The sequence below is a fragment of the Meriones unguiculatus genome, assembly GCF_030254825.1.
Source record: "Meriones unguiculatus strain TT.TT164.6M chromosome Y unlocalized genomic scaffold, Bangor_MerUng_6.1 ChrY_unordered_Scaffold_32, whole genome shotgun sequence".
In the NCBI taxonomy this organism is placed as follows: domain Eukaryota; kingdom Metazoa; phylum Chordata; class Mammalia; order Rodentia; family Muridae; genus Meriones; species Meriones unguiculatus.
In genome coordinates, this window is record NW_026843711.1 from 8,622,566 (window position 1) to 8,642,712 (window position 20,147).

The following is a 20,147-nucleotide window of genomic DNA, read 5'->3' on the forward strand; positions in this document are numbered from 1 at the left end:
TTTAAGGCATAGCATTCTGCAGCTCTCTACAGTTCCCCCTTTTTGTTTTAGACGCATCAGGCAAGAGTAGAGGTCTGATCTCTGATATTAGAAATAAATTGGGACTTTGTACAGATGTTCATTTAGGTGTCATCCACCCAAAGAGCATCGGACCCGTCCGATACCTTTTTCTCAGAGGCGGGACCTGGGGCATCAACCCGCATGCAATCAGACATGCTCTTCTCTGGGTCCAAAGCGGCTGACCCTGAGTGCAGTGCTTAGCCTCGCATCCTGAGCGTATCATTTTAGCTTTTTATGGTATCCAACCATGCTTGGGGAGAATGTCTTGCTTCAATGGCTATAAAGGCCTGAATGATCATGCCTGCATCACACTGTTGTGAGACTCTAAACTTGCATATATACCACAGGAAAACCAAGGAGACCAAGACCAGAAGGCCTGCTAACACTCCCATGCCCGCCCATTCCTTCAGATGATTCATGGCTGCAGCAATCCATGTTGATAATCCTGTGGCTAGTCCTGCGTCCACTCCGGTAGAATTTACTGTGACAATGGCCACTCTCAGCTGCTCCATCGTAGTATCGAATTCTCCAGTCCAATTACCTAAAATATAGCTCGACAATTGTTTAGACAGATTTGCAGCACAGGAAAAATTCTCATGTTGTATGCTAGTGACACAAAGTCCAGCATACTTTCGTTGACAGCCAGGTTGAGAGATTTGCCATAGTGTATCAATTTGCTCCTGCAAGAGGTCAATCCTCTGATTGAACACCATCAAGCTTCCTTTTAGTTGAGCATTAATTCCTTTATGTACAACTAAGGCATGAGCTACATTGTCTAAATGATTATTCAGGGTCTGAGCAGTCTGCCCAGTATGACTCATGGCTAATGCCCTGGTGGTAGCTCCAACAGCCGTCAATGAGATGGTAGTAACAATGGTGGCTGTAGTTCCAAGATCCCTTTTCTGTCTGAAGAGAGTCATAGCGTGAGGGGCATCAATGGGCACAGGCACCCAGTGAGGCATGCGAATAACCAGGGCATACCTAAATTTACTAGCATTCCAGCATTGGGCAAAAAAGCAAGTATCATTACCACAATTACTTGGCTCTATCTGGCTAATAATGAATAAAAATGGGGGATATAGACAAACAGGTGTGGGCTTATAGGAAATATTATGAGAAGCCTTAACCCCTCGTTGGAACATCCTGCATCAGTTCTAGAACTAGCAGTATTGGTGTCCGAGGTCTGAGTAGGTTCAGGAGACCATTGCCCCCAGGGGCGAGACGTGCTCCATGCCAATTGACTAACTCCATGTTTTCCTCCAATTTTGAAAGTCATTTAAGGTTCTTAAATTATTTTTCCCTTTTTTCTTAAATTTTTCATCAATTACACTTTATTCATTCTGCATCCCCCCATAAGCCCCTCCCTGCTCTCCTCCCAATCCCACCCTCCCTCCTCCCTCTGCTTGCATGCCACTCCCCAAGTCCACTAATAGGGGACGTTCTCCTCTCCTTTCTGATCTTAGTCTGTCAGTTCACATCAAAAGTGGCTGTATTGTCCTCTACTGTGGCCTGGTAAGGCTACTCCTCCCCCAGAGGGAGGTGATCAAAGAGCAGGCCAATCAGATTATGTCAGAGGCAGTCCCTCTTCACATTACTATGTAACCCAATTGGACTTTGAACTGCCCTGGGCTACATCTGTGCAGGGGTTCTGGGTTATCTCCATGAATAGTCCTTGGTTGGAGTATGAGTCTCTGGGAAGTTCCCTGTGTTCAAATTTTCTTGTTCTGTTGCTCTGCTTGTGGAGACCCTGTCCTCTCCAGCTCTTACTATTTCCCAGTTCTTACCTAAAATTCCGTTCACCTGCCCAACAGTTGCCCATCCGGCTCAGCATCTGCTTTGATAGTCTGAAGGGCAGAGGCTTTCAGAGGCCCTCTGTGGTAGGTTCCTAGGTTGTTTCCTGTTTTCTTCTTCTTCTGATGTCCATCCTCTTTGCCTTTCTGGATGGGGATTGGACATTTTAGTTAGGGTCCTCTCTCTTGCTTAGTTTCTTTAGATACACAGGTTTTAGTGGGTTTGTCCTATGTTGTATGTCTATATGAGTGAGTGTATACCATGTGTGTCTTTTTGCTTCTGGGACAACTCACTCAGGATGATCCTTTCCAGATCCCACCATTTACCTGCAAATTTCATGATTTCCTTATTTTTCATTGCTGAGTAATATTCCATTGTGTAGATGTACCACAATTTCTGCATCCATTCTTCAGTTGAGGGGCATCTGGGTTGTTTCCAGCTTCTGGCTATTACAAATAAAGCTGCTACAAACATGGTTGAGCAAATGTCCTTTTTGTGTACTTGAGCCTCTTTTGGATATATGCCCAGTAGTGGTATGGCTGGATCTTGAGGAATTGCTATTCCTAGTTGTCTGAGAAAGTGCCAGATTGATTTCCAGAGTGGTTGTACAAGTTTACATTCCCACCAGCAGTGGAGAAGTGTTCCCCTTTCTCCACAACCTCTCCAGCATGTGTTGTCACTTGAGTTTTTGATCTTGGCCATTCTCATGGGTGTAAGGTGAAATCTCAGGGTTGTTTTGATTTGCATTTCCCTAATGGCTAGTGAGGTTGAACATTTCTTTAAGTGCTTCTCTGCCATTCGGTATTCCTCTCCAGAGAATTCTCTGTTTAGCTCTGTTCCCCATTTTTTAAGTGGATTACTTGGTTTGCTGCTTTTCAGCTTCTTTAGTTCTTTATATATACTGGATATGAGTCCTCTGTCAGATAAAGGGTTGGTGAAGATTCTTTCCCAATCTGTAGGTGGTCGCTTTGTTTTGATGATGGTGTCCTTTGCTTTGCAGAAGCTTTTCAGTTTCATGAGGTCCCATTTATTGACTGTTGCTCTTAGAGCCTGTGCTGTTGATGTTCTGTTCAGGAAGTTTTCACCTGTACCAATGAGTTCTAGGGTATTTCCCACTTTTATTTCAAGCCGATTTAATGTGTCTGGTTTTATGTTGAGGTCTTTGATCCACTTGGACTTCAGTTTTGTGCAGGGTGATAAGTATGGATCTATTTGCATTTTTCTACACGTAGACATCCAGTTAGACGAGCACCATTTGTTGAAGATGCTATCTTTTTTCCATTGTATGGTTTTGGCGTCTTTGTCAAAGATCAGGTGTCCATAAGTGTGTGGGTTTATTTCTGGGTCCTCTGTTCCGTTCCATTGATCCACCATTCTGTTTCTATGCCAGTACCATGCAATTTTTAAAACTGTTGCTCTATAGTACAACTTAAGATCAGGGATGGAGATACCTCCAGAAGATCTTTTATTGTAGAGAATTGTTTTGGCAATTCTGGGTTTCTTGTTATTCCATATGAAGTTGAGAATTTTCCTTTCCAGATCTGTAAAGAATTGTGTTGGTAATTTGATGGGCATTGCATTGAATCTGTAGATTGCTTTTGGTAAGATGGCCATTTTTACTATGTTAATCCTACCAAGCCATGAGAATGGGAGATCTTTCCATCTTCTCATATCTTCTTCTAATTCTTTCTTCAGAGATTTGAAATTTTTTTCATACAAGTCTTTGACTTCCTTGGTTAGGGTTACTCCGAGGTACCTTATGTCATTTGTGGCTATTGTGAAGGGTGTTGTTTCCTTAATTTCTTTCTCAGCCCTTTTGTCTTTTGATAACAGGAGGGCTACTGATTTTTTTGAGTTAATTTTGTATCCTGCCACTTTGCTGAAGGTGTTTATCAGGTGTAGGAGTTCCCTGGTAGAGTTTTTGGGGTCACTCACGTATACTATCATATCATCTGCAAATAGTGATAATTTGACTTCTTCCTTTCCAATTTGTATCCCCTTGATCTCCTTCAACTGTCTTATTGCTCTAGCAAGGACTTCCGGACTTCCAACACTATGTTGAAGAGATATGGAGAGAGTGGGCAGCCTTGCCTTGTCCCTGATTTCAGTGGGATTGCTTTAAGTTTCTCTCCATTCAGTTTGATGTTGGCTATAGGCTTGCTGTATATCTCCTTTACTATGTTTAGATATGTGCCTTGTATCCCTGATCTGTCCAATACTTTGAACATGAATGGATGTTGGATTTTGTCAAAGGCTTTTTCAGCATCTAGGGAGATTATCATGTGGTTTTTTTTTTTCTTTCAGTTTGTTAATATGGTGGATCACATTGATGGATTTCCATATATTGAACCACCCGTGCATACCTGGGATGAAGCCTACTTGGTCATAGTGGATAATATCTTTGATGTGTTCTTGGATTCGGTTTACAAGTATTTTATTAAGTATTTTTGCATCAATGTTCATAAGGGAGATTGGCCGGAAATTCTCTTTCTTTGTTGAGTCTTTGTGAGGTTTAGGTACCAAGGTGACTGTGGCTTCATAGAATGAATTTGCTAATATTCCTTCTGTTTCTATTTTGTGGAATAGTTTGAAGAGAATTGGTGTTACCTCTTCTTTGAAGTTCTGGTAGAATTCTGCGCTGAAGCCATCTGGTCCTGGGCTTTTTTTGGATTGGAGACTTTTGATGACCGCTTCTATTTCTTTGGGGGATATAGGTCTATTTAGTTGATTTACCTGGTCCTGGTTCAGCTTTGGTAAGTCAAATCGATCAAGAAAATTGTCCATTTCATTTAGATTTTCAAATTTTGTGGCATATAGACTTTTGAAGTAAGTCCTAATGATTGTTTGGATTTCCTCAGTGTCTGTAGTTATATCCCCCTTTTCATTTCTGATTTTGTTGATTTGGGTGGTGTCTCTCTGCCTTTTAGTTAGCCTGGCTAAGGGTTTGTCGATATTGTTGATTTTCTCAAAGAACCAGCTCTTGGTTTCATTGATTCTTTGAATTGTTTTATTTGTTTCCAATTGATTGATTTCAGCCCTGAGTTTGATTATTTCCAGCTGTCTACTCCTTCTTGGTGTGTCTGCTTCTTCTTTTTCTAGGGTTTTTAAGTGATCCATTAGGGTGCTTGAATGAGCTGTCTCGAATTTCTTCTTGAAGGCACTTAGTGCTATGAACTTTCCTCTTAGCACTGCTTTCATTGTGTCCCACAAGTTCAGGTATGTTGTGTCTTCATTTTCCTTGATTTCTAGAAAGACTTTAATTTCTTTCTTTATTTCTTCCCTGACCCAGCTGTCATTTAGTAACAAGTTGTTCATTTTCCATGTGTGTGTAGGCTTTTTGTTATTTCTGGTATTGTTGAGGTCCAGCTTTATTCCATGGTGATCAGACAAGATACATGGGATTATTTCAATCTTCTTGTATCTGTTGAAGCTCGCTTTGTGACCCACTATGTGGTCTATTTTGGAGAAGGTTCCATGAGGTGCTGAGAAGAAGGTAAATTCTTTTGTGTTTGGGTGTAAAGTTCTGCAAATGTCTGTATGGTCCATTTGATTCATGACCTCTGTCAGAGACATTGTTTCTTTGTTTAATTTCTGTTTGGTTGACTTGTCCTTTGTTGAGAGTGGGGTGTTGAAGTCTCCCACTATTAATGTGTTTGGATCTATATGTGCTTTAAATTTTATCAATGTTTCTTTCACAAATGTGGGTGCCCTTGTATTTGGGGCATAGATGTTCAGGATTGTGATGTCTTCCTGGTGGAATTTTCCCTTGATGAGTATGAAGTGTCCTTCCCCATCTCTTTTGATTAATTTTGGTTGAAAGTCTATTTTATCAGATATTAGAATGGCTACTCCTGCTTTCTTCTTGGTTCCGTCTGCTTGGAAAATCGTCTTCCAACCCTTTACCCTCAGGAAATGTCTATCTTTGTGTCTTAGGTGTTTCTTGTATGCAACAGATTGCTGGATTTTGTTTACGTATCCATTCTGTTAATCTGTGTCTTTTTATTGGAGAGTTGAGTCCATTGATGTTGAGAGAGTAATGACCAGTGGCTGTTAGATCTCTTGATTTTTGATGTTGGCTGTGGTCATCAGGTTGTGTGCTTGGTTGCTTTTTGTTTTACTGAAGTGAGGTTATTTATTTCCTGTGTTTTCTTGAATGTAGCTAGCTTTCTTGGGTTGTATTTTCCCTTCAAGTGTCTTCTGTAATGGTGGATTTGTTTGTAGGTATTGTTGAAATTTGTTTTTGTCATTGAATATCTTGTTTTCTCCGTCTATGAGGACTGAGAGTTTTGCTGGGTATAGTAGCCTGGTCTGACATCTGTGTTCTCTTAGGGTCTGCATGATATCTGTCCAGGCCCTTCTGGCTTTCATAGTCTCTGTTGAAAAGTCAGGTGTGATTCTAATGGGTTTGCCATTATATGTTACTTGGCCTTTTTTCCCTTGCAGCTTTTAGTATTTTTTTCTTTGTTCTGTATACTTACTGTTTTGATTATTATGTGGAGGGAGGATTTTCTTTTCTGGTCAAATTTGTTGGGTGTTCTGTAGGCCTCATGTATTCTAATTGGCCTCTCCTTTAGCTTGGGGAAATTTTCTTCAATGATTTTGTTGAAAATGTTTTCTGGGCCTTGGAGAAGGGAGTCTTCTTTTTCCTCTATACCTATTATTCTTAGGTTTTGTCTTTTCATATTGTCTTGCATTTCTTGGATGGTCTGTGTCAGGAATTTTTTGGATTTAACATTTTTTTTGACAGATACATCGATTTCTTCCATTGTATCTTCTACACCTGAGATTCTTTCTTCCATCTCTCATATTTTTTTAAAACCTGTTTTTGTAATATTAAAACAAAGCATGCTCTTTAGGAATGAAATCATAGAGCACATTTATAATTTTAAAAGTAAACCAGACTTTAAAATTCACCAGTGCAAACAATCCGATTTTACATTTAACTGGGAAAGAATATCCAAACACCAGAGATTAACTGTTAGGCTATGCACACACTTTATTTCCTTCCTCATCTGTCCATTTGAGGAGTTTAGAACTTTGCTGGGAATTGGACTTTCATCTCTAGACCCTGAGGTGGGTTAAGGAAGCTGAAAGGGGCCAGGAGGGAGGCCATTTGTGTGTGTGTGTGTGTGTGTGTGTGTGTGTAATTATGGTGGCATCAGAGCTTTTTGCATCCAATTTTAAATTGAGGAAGGGTCTATCCTGAGTAATAGTCTGAATCCAGTAAGCATGGAAGGAACCAAAATTATTGCTGCCTCTGGATTTGGCCTTGCATTCCTTGGCAAAATGTCCTGGTTGTTTGCCCTTAAAGCAAGCTTTAGGGAGGTTGCCCTGAGTTAGTCCGTGGAATGCAGCTCCAACAGCTATGCCAATAGAATGAGCTGAGGTGATGCCTGCACAGTACTTAATCTAAACAGAAATGTCTTTGCCTTCAGAATATGGCCATTAGGCAGCTTGGCAGGGAGGGTTAGTATTTTGGAAAGCCAGAGGTTTTATGAATTCACTCTCATTTGCATGTAAGCCCAGAATCTCTTCCAAAATGTCAGTAAGATGGCTGATGAAATTACTATAGGGTTCCAATGGTGCTTGCTGGATTTTAGCTAGGGAGTTAGTTAGGGCTTCCTTAGAGGGAAGCTGTTCCCAAGCCTTGAGTCCTGCAGTTTGTATTTGATAAAGAAGACCAGGAGGATACTTGACTTGTTGCTTATTGGTGTCATAGGGGTTATTAGCTCATAATTTTTGCAAGGTCCAGTGTTTGAATCTCTGCCAAGCCTCTGCGTTACACCATTTGGTTTCCTTGCAAAATTCATTAAAATCTAACTTGTAGAGGAATAAATCACCCCCTGATAATACAGTAGGAAGCAAAAATTACTCATCATTGGGTGTCAGCCACTTTTCACTCAGAGTTTCATTCATGGACAGTGTGAAGTGAACAACTGGGCCATATTGTAAAACTGCATTTTTTATTTCTTTTATATATCTCAGCCCAATGTGGAAATACTGTTGTTCATATATTCCATCCCACTACACAGCTGAGGTGGCAGAAAATCTGCAGGGGCCCTTTCACTGGAGGAAGATTCTCCTCCTCATCCTCTACTTCAACTACGGGGCCTGAGGTGGACTGGACCTCATTGGCAGGGGGTAGGGCAGGAGCCTGTGCTCTGATAGGAGTTACAGGAAAATCCTACAGGGTATTAGGAACCTTGTTCTTTGTCTTGGGAGAGAGAAAGTCAGCTTCAGTTAGGGGTTGGGTCAATTCAAGATCCAATTCTCTCAGTTCTTCTTTTTTTTTATTTTTGTATTTCTTTTAATTAATTACACTTTATTCACTTTATATCCACTCATGAGCCCCTCTATTCTCCCCTCCCTATCTTACCCTCTCACCCCCTTCTTCACATATGATGCTCCCCAAGTCCACTGAGAGAGAAGTTATTCCTCTCTATCCTTCTGATCTTAGTCTATCAGAAGAACTCATCAGCAGTGACTGCATTGTCATCTTTTGAAGCCTGGTAAGACTTCTCTCCTCTCAGTGGGAGGTGATCTAAGAGCAGGCCAATCAGATTATGTAAAATCAGTCCCTCTTCCCATGACTATGTAACCCACTTGGACACAAAACTGCCAGGAGCTACATCTATGCAGGGGTTCTATGGTATCTCCATACAGGTACTTGATTGGAGTATGAGTCTCTGGGAAGACCCCTGTGTTCAAATATCTGGTTCTGTTGCTCTCCTTATGGAGTTATTGTCCTCTCCAGATCTTACTATTTCCCACTTCTTACATAAGATTCCATGAACACTGCCCAAAGTTTGGCCATAAATCTCAGCATCTGCTCTGACAGTCTGTAGAGAAGAGCCTTTAGAAGTCCTTTGTGGCTGCTTTCTAGTTTGTTTCCTGTTTTCTTCTTCTTCTGATGTCTTTCCTCTTTGCTTTTTGGGATGGGGTGTTAGCATTTTAGTCGGGGTTCTCTCTCTTGTGTAGTTTCATTAGATGTACAGATTTTAAAAGGTTCTTCCTTTATTACATGTCTGAATGCATGAGTATAGACTGTGTGTTTCTTTCTGCTTCTGGAACAGCTCACTAGGAATGATTCCAGATCCCACAATTTACCTGCAAGTTTCAAGATTTCCTTATTTTTCATGCCTGAGTAATACTCCATTGTGGAGTTGTACCACACATTCTGCATCCATTCCTCAGTTGAGGGGCAACTGGCCTGTTTCCAGCTTCTGGCTATTTCAATGAAAGCTGCTAAAAACATGGTTGAGCAAATGTCCTTATGTGTAATTGAGCCTCTTTTGGATATATGCCTAGGAGTAGTATGGCTGGATCTCTAGGAAGCACTATTCCTAGTTGTCTGAGAAAAAGATAAATTCATTACCAGAGTGGTTGATCAAGTTTACATTCCAATCAGCAGTGGAGGATGGTTCCCCTTTCTCCACAACCTCTCCAGCATGTGTTGTCACTTGAGTTTTTTATCCGGGCAATTCTGATAAGTGTATAGTGAAATCTCAGGGTCTTTTTGATTTGCATGTCCCTTATGGCTAATGACATTGAGCATTTCTCTAAGTGTTCCTCTGCCATTCTATATTCCTCTGTAGAGAATTCTCTGTTGAGCTCTGTTCCCCAGTTTTCAATTGGATTACATGGTTTGCTTCTTTTCAGCTTCTATATTTCTTTATATATACTGTATATTAGCGCTCTGTCAGGAAAAAAGGTTTGTGAAGATTCTTTTCAAATCTGTAGGCAGTCATTTTGTTTTGATGACAGTGTCCTTTGATTTACAAAAGCTTTGCAGTTTCATAACATCCACTTTATTGATTGTTGTTCTTAGAGCCTATGCTTTTCTTGTTCTGTTCAGGAAGTTCAAAAATCTATATGCCACAAAATTTGAAAATCTAAATGAAATGGATAATTTTCTTGATCGATTTCACTTAACCAAAACTGAAGCAAGACCAGGTAAATCAATTAAATAGTTTTATATCCCCCAAGGAAATAGAAGTTCTCATCGAAATTCTCCCATCCCAAAGAAGGCCAGGGCCAAATGTTATCTGCACAGAATTCTACCAGAATTTCAAAGAAGACCTAACTCCAGTTCTCTACAAGATATTCTACAAAACAGAAACAGAAGGAGCACTACCAAACTCATTCTATGAAGCCACAGTCACTTCAGAACTTAAACCTGTCAAAGCCCCAACAAAGAAAGAGAATTTCAGGCCAATCTCCCTTATGAACATTGCTGTGAAAATACTCAACAAATTACTTGCAAATTGAATACAAGATCACACCAAAGATATCATCCACTATGACCCAGTAGGCTTCATCCCAGGCATGCAAGGGTGGTTCAATATAAGGAAATCCATCAATGTAATCCACCATAACAAACTTAATGAAAAAAAATAATACACATGATAATCTCCTTAGATGATTAAAAAGTATTTGACAAAATCAAACATCCATTCATGTTTAAAGTCTTGGAGAGATCAGGGATAAAAGGCACATAACTAAACATCAAACTGAAAAGAGAGAAACTTAAAGCAATCCCACTGAAATCAGAGACAAGGCATGGCTGACAACTCTCTCCATATCTCTTCAACATAGTTCTGGAAGTCCAATAATAATAATAATAATGGTTAATAACTGGTTAATAATAATAATAATGGTTAATAACATTAACTGGATGTCTACATGTAGAAAAGTGCAAATAGATCCATACTTATCAGACTGCACAAACCTAAACTTCCAGTGGATCAAAGACGTCAACATAAAACCAGAAACATTAAATCAATTGGAAAAAAGAGTTTGGGAGGCCATAGAACTCATTGGTACAGGAGACAACTTGCTGCAGTTCTTTATGACATGTTAAATGTTCTCTTTTCTTTTGAAGCAGTTCCCCTGAGGGATTTGAACTCCTGACTGAGTTTAGTTTTAGTATACTGAGCTGCATCCTCTATGTCAGAATCAAAAGGTTAGGCTGGTGCACAGAAAGGAGGAACTTTAATATATGGAGTCAATAAAAAGGGGGCAGCTGCCAGAACCAGGAAAGACAGAAGGCAATGCCATTCTACATTACAGTATCTGGCAGCTTTTTCCTCAAGGGAAGAGGCCTTTTCAGGGAAAGTTAGGTCATTATGACTGTCCTGTGTCTACAAGTGAAGAGTTGTAAGGGAGGGGTAAAGGAAATGGGCTGCAGGCTGAACTAGGACTGGAGTCTCTGGTTCTGGCATAGGTATGGAGGTAGGGAGGGAACTTGGGAATGTTGGGGTAGTACAGCCTTGTCCCTACCTACTTCAAGGGATTAGGGACTGCCTCTAGAATCCTTTTTGAGGAACTTTTCAGTTTGAGAACCTACCTCAGCCAAGTGAGGTTGGGAATGTCTGACCTGAAGAATATCATTAATTATATTCTAGTAATAAAATGTCTGGACAGGCACCTTTTGTGGACCAGAAGATTCATAATTTTTTTAAGACAATTTCCAACTTTCTGCCAGAGTCTTACATCAATAGTGACTTCTTGTGGAAACCAGGGGCAAATATTATTAATTGAAACAAAGAAGTTAACTAAATCCTTTTCCTTAATCCTTATTGAAGGAGTCTGGTAATTGGATTTCTGCCTCCTGGTATTGGCAGATGTGGGTCTTATCCAACATTCCATTTCTCAGAGACTGTCCTTGGGAGTCAGTCTCTGCAGGCGGGATGCTCTGAGACTGAGAAGTAGATAGCAAGCTCCCTACAACCTTGAGAAACAGACTGCAAACTTTGTGCAACCTCGAGTGAGACCTCTCATGTTTTGGCTAAGTAAAATTGCCTGCCTGAGAAACTGCCTGCACACTTTTGCCAATGTTAATTGTTAACCCGACACCCATTAAATCAGCATGTAGACTAGGTATCCTTCTTTGGGTTGCCCTGTCTCTCTCTCTGTCCAGCTTTATCTCAGGTGGTATTTAGCTGTCACTGCTGGCAGGTTCCATTCAGGCTTTTTAAATGAAGAATATATTTCGTAGTTTTTTGTACATGATGTATTGTAATAACTGAGGTTTTTGTTTAGTTGGCTCAAAGAGCATGGCTTGCTTTTTTCTTCTCAAAATTAATAAAATAAATACCAAGATCTTTTGAACTTGCCCAAAGTTTTGAGAAACTGATTTAAGTTTCTTGTTAGACTGACCAAGGTTTATTCTTTTAAAATACCTGATAAATTTTAAAATGTATTGTAAAATTTAACTGTGATGGTCCAGGACCAAACTCAGAGGTGTTGAGTCAAACTTCCTCATGTCTAAAAATATTAATATATGCCTAACAATATTAATATCATCAGACAGATTTGAAAATATTATCTGTTTTTCCACAAATAAACATATACACACATAGAGGCATAGCTAAGGAACATAGAAATCCTCCATTGTCACCTTGGAGTAACCAGAATACTCAAATACCAGGGCTTGACCAGCTTGTACTGGACAGAAGTACCATAAATTCCAAACAGATTGGACCCCCTTATGGGTCCCTTCCACACACATAGATACCAGAAGGAGCAGAGCACCCATGGCCTTCTCCACAGCTTCCAAATGGAGAGCTGGCTCCAGCAGTCCTATCACCACACAAAATACGGTCTCACTGACCCTTTCTCCTGGTGCCAAAAAAAAAAGTAGAGCTTTTATAAGCCCCTTCTCAGGGAATTGGAGGGTCCTTCATATTCCCTTGACCAGATTGCAAACTCTCCCAGTTTCCCAGACTTGGAGAGCAAACCAAAACTAAAAACCAAAGCAGAAAGCCATCACACAAAAACAAAAAAACAGAGACAAAGAGAAAGAACAATGGCGGTACCTGCTTTTTAACATTTACATATTTTTTTAAAACCTGTTTTTGTAATATTAAAACAAAGCATGCTCTTTAGGAGTGAAATCATAAAGCACATTTATAATTTTAAAAGTAAACCAACTTTAAAATTTACCAGTGCAAACAATCCAATTTTATTATTGTTATTATTATTTACTATTATTATTATTACTATTTTTTATTTTAATTTTTCTAATTCTCTTAACTGAACTTGTTTCCTTTCCAATTGGACTTTCTCTTGAAGAACAGTAATATCTTCCTGCAGAGGTCCTGTATCTCCTGCACATATGGCAGGGAAAGCCATGGGGGGGGGGGCGGGGGCGGGCAGAGGGTACAGGCAGCCAATCTGAATTATGAAACTTGGCAGTTTCTTAGTCTGACTCCCTTTCATCCTCACTATCTAGCTCTTAAATTATTTTCTGCTTTCAAATAACACAAATCTTTTGAGATCTTATGAACATTTGAAATAACATTAGAAGTATTTTTTCCACCTGATTTGCTGCTCCAATTTCTTTAAGCCATTCTTTAGCTTGTGAGATCAAAATTTTTCTTTTTATCAGTCTCACGCCTAGGATCCAACACATCTCTCATTGGATTCCACAGAGGAACACATATAACAGGTACCTTCTCATGATCATTATTATTATTAACTAAGTCCATTATCAAGCCTGCTCTTGCATTTTTCTTTGTAATTGTTGTTTGTTTTATGGTTTCCAAGTGTCAACTTTGTAGACAACACCAGGGTTTTGTAGTGGCAATAGGTTGCACATGCCTACCTGTAAAGGAGCAGTTCTCAACCTGTGGTCACAACCCCTTTGAGGTAGAATGACCCCTTCATGGGACTCTCCTAAGACCATCAAAAAGCACAGGTATTTGCCACTGTAAAATTATAGTTACGAAGTAGCAAAGAAAATAATTTTTGCTGTGGTGAGTACACCACAATTTGAGGATCTGTATTAAAGTCTCATGGCAATAGGAAAGTTGAGGATTTCTGCTCTAGAAGAGAGTCGTGATGTTTCCTCATTTGCATATTTGCACCAGGCTACCAATGGCATGAAGTGTGCTTGAGGGTCCAAACTGGCCTTGCCTTTTCCCGTTCCGCCCACCCTTCCTCCAGGCATTGACCTCATGCTTCTTGTCAGTGTTGTCTGGTATCCTGTCATATCTCTTCAAGGGTGAGATACAGACCTCATCCACATTCGTGGCTCCACATCCTGAGCCATAGTAGGCACCCACTAAATGTCAGTTCAAGACTGATGGAAGAAGGAAACAAATGCTACAGCATTGAGGGTTTCTGTGTGACAAGTTCCTAGAAGTAGAAGATTGCACTAGTTACTTTGCCCAAGGATTTCCATGCTAGGCTCATAAATGGTAGTGTCCCCTGAGGACCCAATAGGGCCTGGTTGAGATGGGGGAGGAGCAGCAACATATAACTGCTGCTGCTTCTCATTACAGAAGAATGACCTTTATGACAAAGGAGACTCAAAGAGCTCAGACTGAGTGTGGTAATACATGCCTGTGTCCGGACCCACGGGGGTTCAATGGCTTTCAAAATGGAGGGCCGGGTATGTGTGTGGGGAGAGAATGGGTAGGACACAGAGACACAAGGAGGGAGCCTAAGTCTGTTTGTCTGATCAAAGCCTCATTTATTTGAAATTTTTACACAACTATATAAGAGAAGGTAGGAAAAGGGGGAAGGCTAATTTACTGCTGCAGAAGATAGCAAAGGTGTTTTGTGGTTTGAGGAACCTCCTGCAAGTTACCTCAAGAATGTTTCCTTAAGATATCTCAAGGATGTTCCAAGACTGACTAGAAGATGTTTTCACATAAATCTATCACCCATGACCTAGGGTCCTATTGCAGCTGTTGGTAAATTTCCACTTATGGGCATTGGCTCCACTAAATGGCTTTGGCTCACTAATTGGCTTTGGCTTCAGTAAATAACTTTGGATCCCACCATCTCCTCCCTTCTTAAACAATTTAAGAGTCTAGTAGGTAGGCTTTGACCTCATAAGGTCTTTAGCAGATGGTTGCCCCTGAATAGCGAGGACTCTGAGGTGGAGTTATCAAGGAGGACACCTACCTGTAAAATAAGAATGGGTGGGAGAAGAAATGGAGACCAGGCAGTAAGGATTCTTGTCGAGGTCTCAACAATATTGAAACAGTTTAGGCTTTTTATAGGTTTGGAGGACAGGGGGTAGCAGCGGTGGAGAGACCACCACAACTGGTGGGAAAATACCAGAGGCTTCAGAGGGGAGGTGAAGTAGATCAGATAATCTTGTTGGCAGTTGCAATAAGCCTATCACAGGCACACATTGTGACTCTTCTCCTTGGGGCCTTCATATGGTTCCAACATAGGGGGAAGTGTTGACCTGATCCTCCAAAGGCATTTTATATCCTTTTTGGGTATCTTTTTGGGGAAGAGAAGTAGACCCCATCAACACCTGAGGGTGTCCCCAGCAGGTTGTGTTTAGGGGTAATCAGACACCAACCTCAATGGTTTGATTCTCAGGGGACTCAAAAACTGGCAATTGGGTCCTCCCACTGCCCTACCTCATCTTGTACCCCTTAGAGGTACCCAAGTTACTTCAGGCAAGCATTTTCTGAGTTTCATGCTCTTCTCATTAGAGCCAAATGCAGGCAGTCAAGACCCTTGAGATAGACTCTCAGCAGTTGCCCTGGGGCTCATCTAAGCCTCTGTCAGCAAAACTAAGTCTGTGATAATGAACTTGTAAGGGTATAGATGCCAGGGAATCAATTTGCTGTTTTATAAATCTACTTAAGTCTTTTAATGTCCCATGGGCCAATAGATATGAGGACGAGGAAACCCCCAATGGGTCCCACAATTGAAAATAGGAGATTGGTGATCCAGGGAGACATTGAAAACCCATTATAAAACCAACTTTCCTCTTGTTCTCTCTATCTCTTCCTCTCTTTTAAGCCTTCCCTAACCTTAGCCATGCTGTGCCTTACAATCCCAGTATAAAGCAGCACTCTTCCCTTCAGGGCAGCACGGCGTCCCCCTTGCTGGAAGACAAGCAAGTTTAGTCCTCTTCAATTTGTAGGACAACTTCAGACGGTGAGAGGAGGGATTTCTCCAATTGGTAATGCCAATCTCCAATCTCTCAACATCCTTCTCACTTTTCAGGCGAAGGACAAAATAATGCTTATTGGAGAGAATGAAAGAGGTGATACCTGTCCCAGCACCAGCAGCTCAGAGTCCAAGGAGGACAGTTAGTGTAACAGCAATTATGGCCTGTATTTTTGTTCTGAGCAATGCATGGTCATTAATGGGGTCCCCAAACTGGCAAAATCTTCCCAAGAATAATAAGTTATGTGGGGAATTGATTGGACAATGACACAGATTGTTGTAGTATTGCTTTTGAGGTGAGGGGTGTGTATATACAGGGAGTAAGGCCATCACTGCTATTCCATCAGCTATTGTCACCTGGGAGGATATAATTGGTAAAGTGGCTTGACTGTGTAATGGTTCCATTACAAAGATGTCTGTATCTGAGGAATACAATAACCTATGCATAACCCAAGGCCAGAAACAGAAGGCAGTGTCAATCTAGCCTCAACTTGTTGTGACCATCTGCATTTAGAATGGTCAGAGGAGTAGATTTCCTCAGTGACAGCAATGCTTTTATAAAAGGGAGGGGCACCATCATAACAAAATCAACAGGACTCAGTAAGATCAGGAATGTATGAGTCGGGGATAAAAAGTTATGATTAACAAGGTCTAAAATAATACAGCATCTATCAATCCCATCTTCAAATAAGGAGGGGATAGGCTTATCAGCAAAGGAAGGAGTCGGGGAGGCAGGGACAGTTTATTTAGGCTCTGTCTGTATGGGAAAATCATTTTTCCTGGGTTCTGTCTATGTGGGTGGGGAGAGGTCAGGATTGGGTTCAAAAGCTACAGGTGGAATACCTGATTCTTTCCTTAGGGTGAGGTAAATGATAACTGCTGGAGCATTCTTGGCACAACAGTACTATAGGTGTAGGCCCCAAGTCAGGCCCCTATGCCAAAGAAGTGATTTTTGTTTTCCTTTAGAAGTGAAAGACAGCTCTAAGATGGGGACCTGGAACTGCTTCCAGCTCCAGCACCATCTTAGCCTCTCACAGGTATTTGTCAAATCATAATGTGATTTCCAGGAGTTAATATCAATCTTAGATATATTAGTTATCACAATATAATCATCACTATTAAGGTGTCCCCACCTTCCTGTGGCAATTACAACTGAGGATTCACATCCCGAGGAGGCACAGTAAAAGGCTCCAGCACCACCACATCCTTTAATCCTCTTATAATCTGGCCAGGTATAAAGCCCATTTGCCTGTTCCCATTGCTAACAGGTGAAGAGTGACTCAGGGGCAAGAAAAGACATGTCAGGGTACCACTTGGTATCCAAAGTGACTTGTGATTGTGCATAATATACCTCACCATTTTCTCCAGAAACTTTCCAAGTATATTTATAGGATTGGTGAACATTGTTCTTCTGCTCCATAATCACCTTCTGGCCTTGCATTATCACTCCCAGGAATATTATCCAAAGTGGTTTCATCTGAACAACAACAACAACAAAAAAAGAAGTAGGATTGCAGAGGGCTGGCTACCCTGGATGTCTGGAGTCCATGGTTTGTCTCAGGCTAGTTTTATTTTTTTCTGGTGTTTAGAGGAAAGCTGTCTATTTGTAATATTAGCCTTTCTGGCAGCCATCTGTCTGCTCCCTCCTTGGTGTCAATCAGGCAAACTGATCCTCAACAGTGGATGTGTCTGGACCAGTCCATTTGGATGTGAAGGGATCTTTCCACATGACTGTGGCATAATTTTTGTTTCAGGACTCCAAACGTGATAAGCAGGTTACTTGCCATAGGCATGCAAGCTAGCTGAACAGGATAAACCTGAAAGGGGGAAATTGGGAGATAGAGATGTGAAGAATGGAGGCAAGACAATTCCTGATCGGGTCTCAATTTACTGAATGTGCAAACAACACTTATAAAGCAAAGGATCAAGCATTGTTTTTTAACTATCAACACATGTGTGCCACCTGGCAAGGCATGCAGAATTAACTCAAGGTTATACAAAGTTTGCTCCTTGGATACCAAGGGTGCAGGGAGCTTGCTATCTACTTCTCAGTCTCAGAGAAGCCCACCTGCAGAGACTGAGTGTCAAGGACAATCTCTGAGCAATGGAAGTATTGATAAGACAAGTATCTGCCAAGGCCAAGAAGAAGAATTCCAATTACCAGACTCCTTCACCTTACTCCTCACATCTTGAGGGTCTCCTTGAGACCCTGTAAAAATAAGTCATGCTTACTCCCATAATTCATTATTTTTACTTACCTCTTACTAATTTACTGCCGCAGAAGATTGCAAAACTGTTCTATGATTTGAAATACCTCCTGCAAGATATCTCAAGAATTTTTCTTTAAGATGTCTCAAAGATGCTCCAAGACTGACAAGCAGATGTTCTCACCTGAATCAATCACCCATGACCTAGGGTCCTAGTGCAGCTTTTGGTAACATTTCCACTAATTGGCATTGGCTCCACTAAATGACTTCGGCTCGCTAATTGGCTTTGGCTTCCATAAATAGGATCAAATAAAAAATTTCATCTCAAGCAGGTTTTGGTGGCATGCCTTTGATTCTAGCCCTCTGGAGGCAGCTGCAGGTTGTTCTCTATGAGTTCAAGCCAGCCTGTTCTATAGAGAGAGTCCAGGATAGTCAGGACTGTTACACCCAGAAACACTGTGTCAAAAGCAAAGCTACAAGAATCCAGTCTCACCCTGCCCAATTGTCTAGATCTCTGTCATTTTGGGCTGAATGGATTGGGATGTCTGACCTAGCCAGACATCATAACAGATTGTCCTTCTATGTAAGTATGGGCCAAAATTGGTCTTCCTCAGCAGCAGTCACTCAGAGAACAGCTCCCTGTATCCTGAGGAAACACTTGCTTCTACTGTGGAGGCTCAGTACAACCCTCTCCATAAAGCAAGGCAGGGAACTCCTTCCTCTCTGGGCATGCTGGCTTCCCTGTGGCTATGCCCAGTCTCACCTTTTGCAATGCCAGGCCAGTAGCAGGTTAGATAGGTCACATTTCCCCACAAAGTTCTTTTTTTTTTTCAATGCAGTTTATTCAGGAACCTTGAACAATCCTCGGACCCTGGGGAAAGCCAGCCCACAGCTTAAAGAGCCTCTGGGTAGCCAACCCAGGCGTGCCACGTGGGCAATGCAGATAGGTCCACATACATGGAAGCAAGCCAGATCCTCAGCCTTAGCCAAATGTGGAATTGTTCATGACAGAGAGCACTCACCATCGGGAAGGTGGAAGGCGGAAACCAGCTCCATCTTTAAGGCATAGCATTCCGCAGCTCTCTACAGTTCCCCCTTTTTGTTTTAGACACATCAGGCAAGAGTAGAGGTCTGATCTCTGATATTAGAAATAAATTGGGACTTTGTACCGATGTTCATTTAGGTGTCATCCACCCAAAGAGCACCAGACCTGTCTGATACCTTTTTCTCAGAGGCAGGACCTGGGGCAAACAGTGGAGGCTCAGTACAACCCTCTCCATAAAGCAAGGCAGGGAACTGCTTCCTCTCTGGGCATGCTGGCTTCCCTGTGGCTATGCCCAGTCTCACCTTTTGCAATGCCAGGCCAGGAGCAGGTTAGATAGGTCACATTTCCCCACAACGTTCTTTAAATGCTTTTATGTTCAAACTTGAAAATCTTTCCAAGGAGAATATTCACCAGAAATCAGTAAGTTCTTTGCTGGGTTTTGTTGTAGTTGTTTAGTTTTGTTTTGTTTTGAGGCAGGGATTTTCTGTGTGGCCTAGGCCATCCTGAACACAATTTGTAGACCAGTCTGGTCCCTAATTCACAGAGATGCACCTGCCTCTGACTCCCTGAGTGATGGGAATACAGGTACACACCAATATATATGGCTTCAGTAAGTTCTATAAACCAAGATTTAGGGGATTTGGGTTGTTTTTTATTTATTTTTGGTTGAATATTTTTCTATCCAATTGTTGAACATAACAATAAACTTTCTGGGCATGAATGAGACATTGTTGAGTTTAAGACAGGCTTCATTCTCTGCTATCTTCTTACTCTAAAGACATAGTAGAAGTCACATAGTCCTTTGTAAACATTTGCACTCACAAACACATATGCACACACACCAGACTCTTCATCTGCCTTTTTACAGATAATTTACACCTATGACCCAATCAGGAAAATCTTCACTGTCATAAAGATCCACACATTAAAGAGGAAATAAAGATTGAGTCTCAAAAGTGAAAGTGAGTCATCAAGCCAAGGTCTGTTTGTAGTGGGGAAGGAAAGCCTAGGATCTTCCCAGTGTGCCTGGAGTTACATTGCATGGGATGCCATTATCTCTGATATCCTGTAAGTCTGCCCAGATAGTAATTAACATTACTCAGGCCACTTTCTCTCCTCCTGTG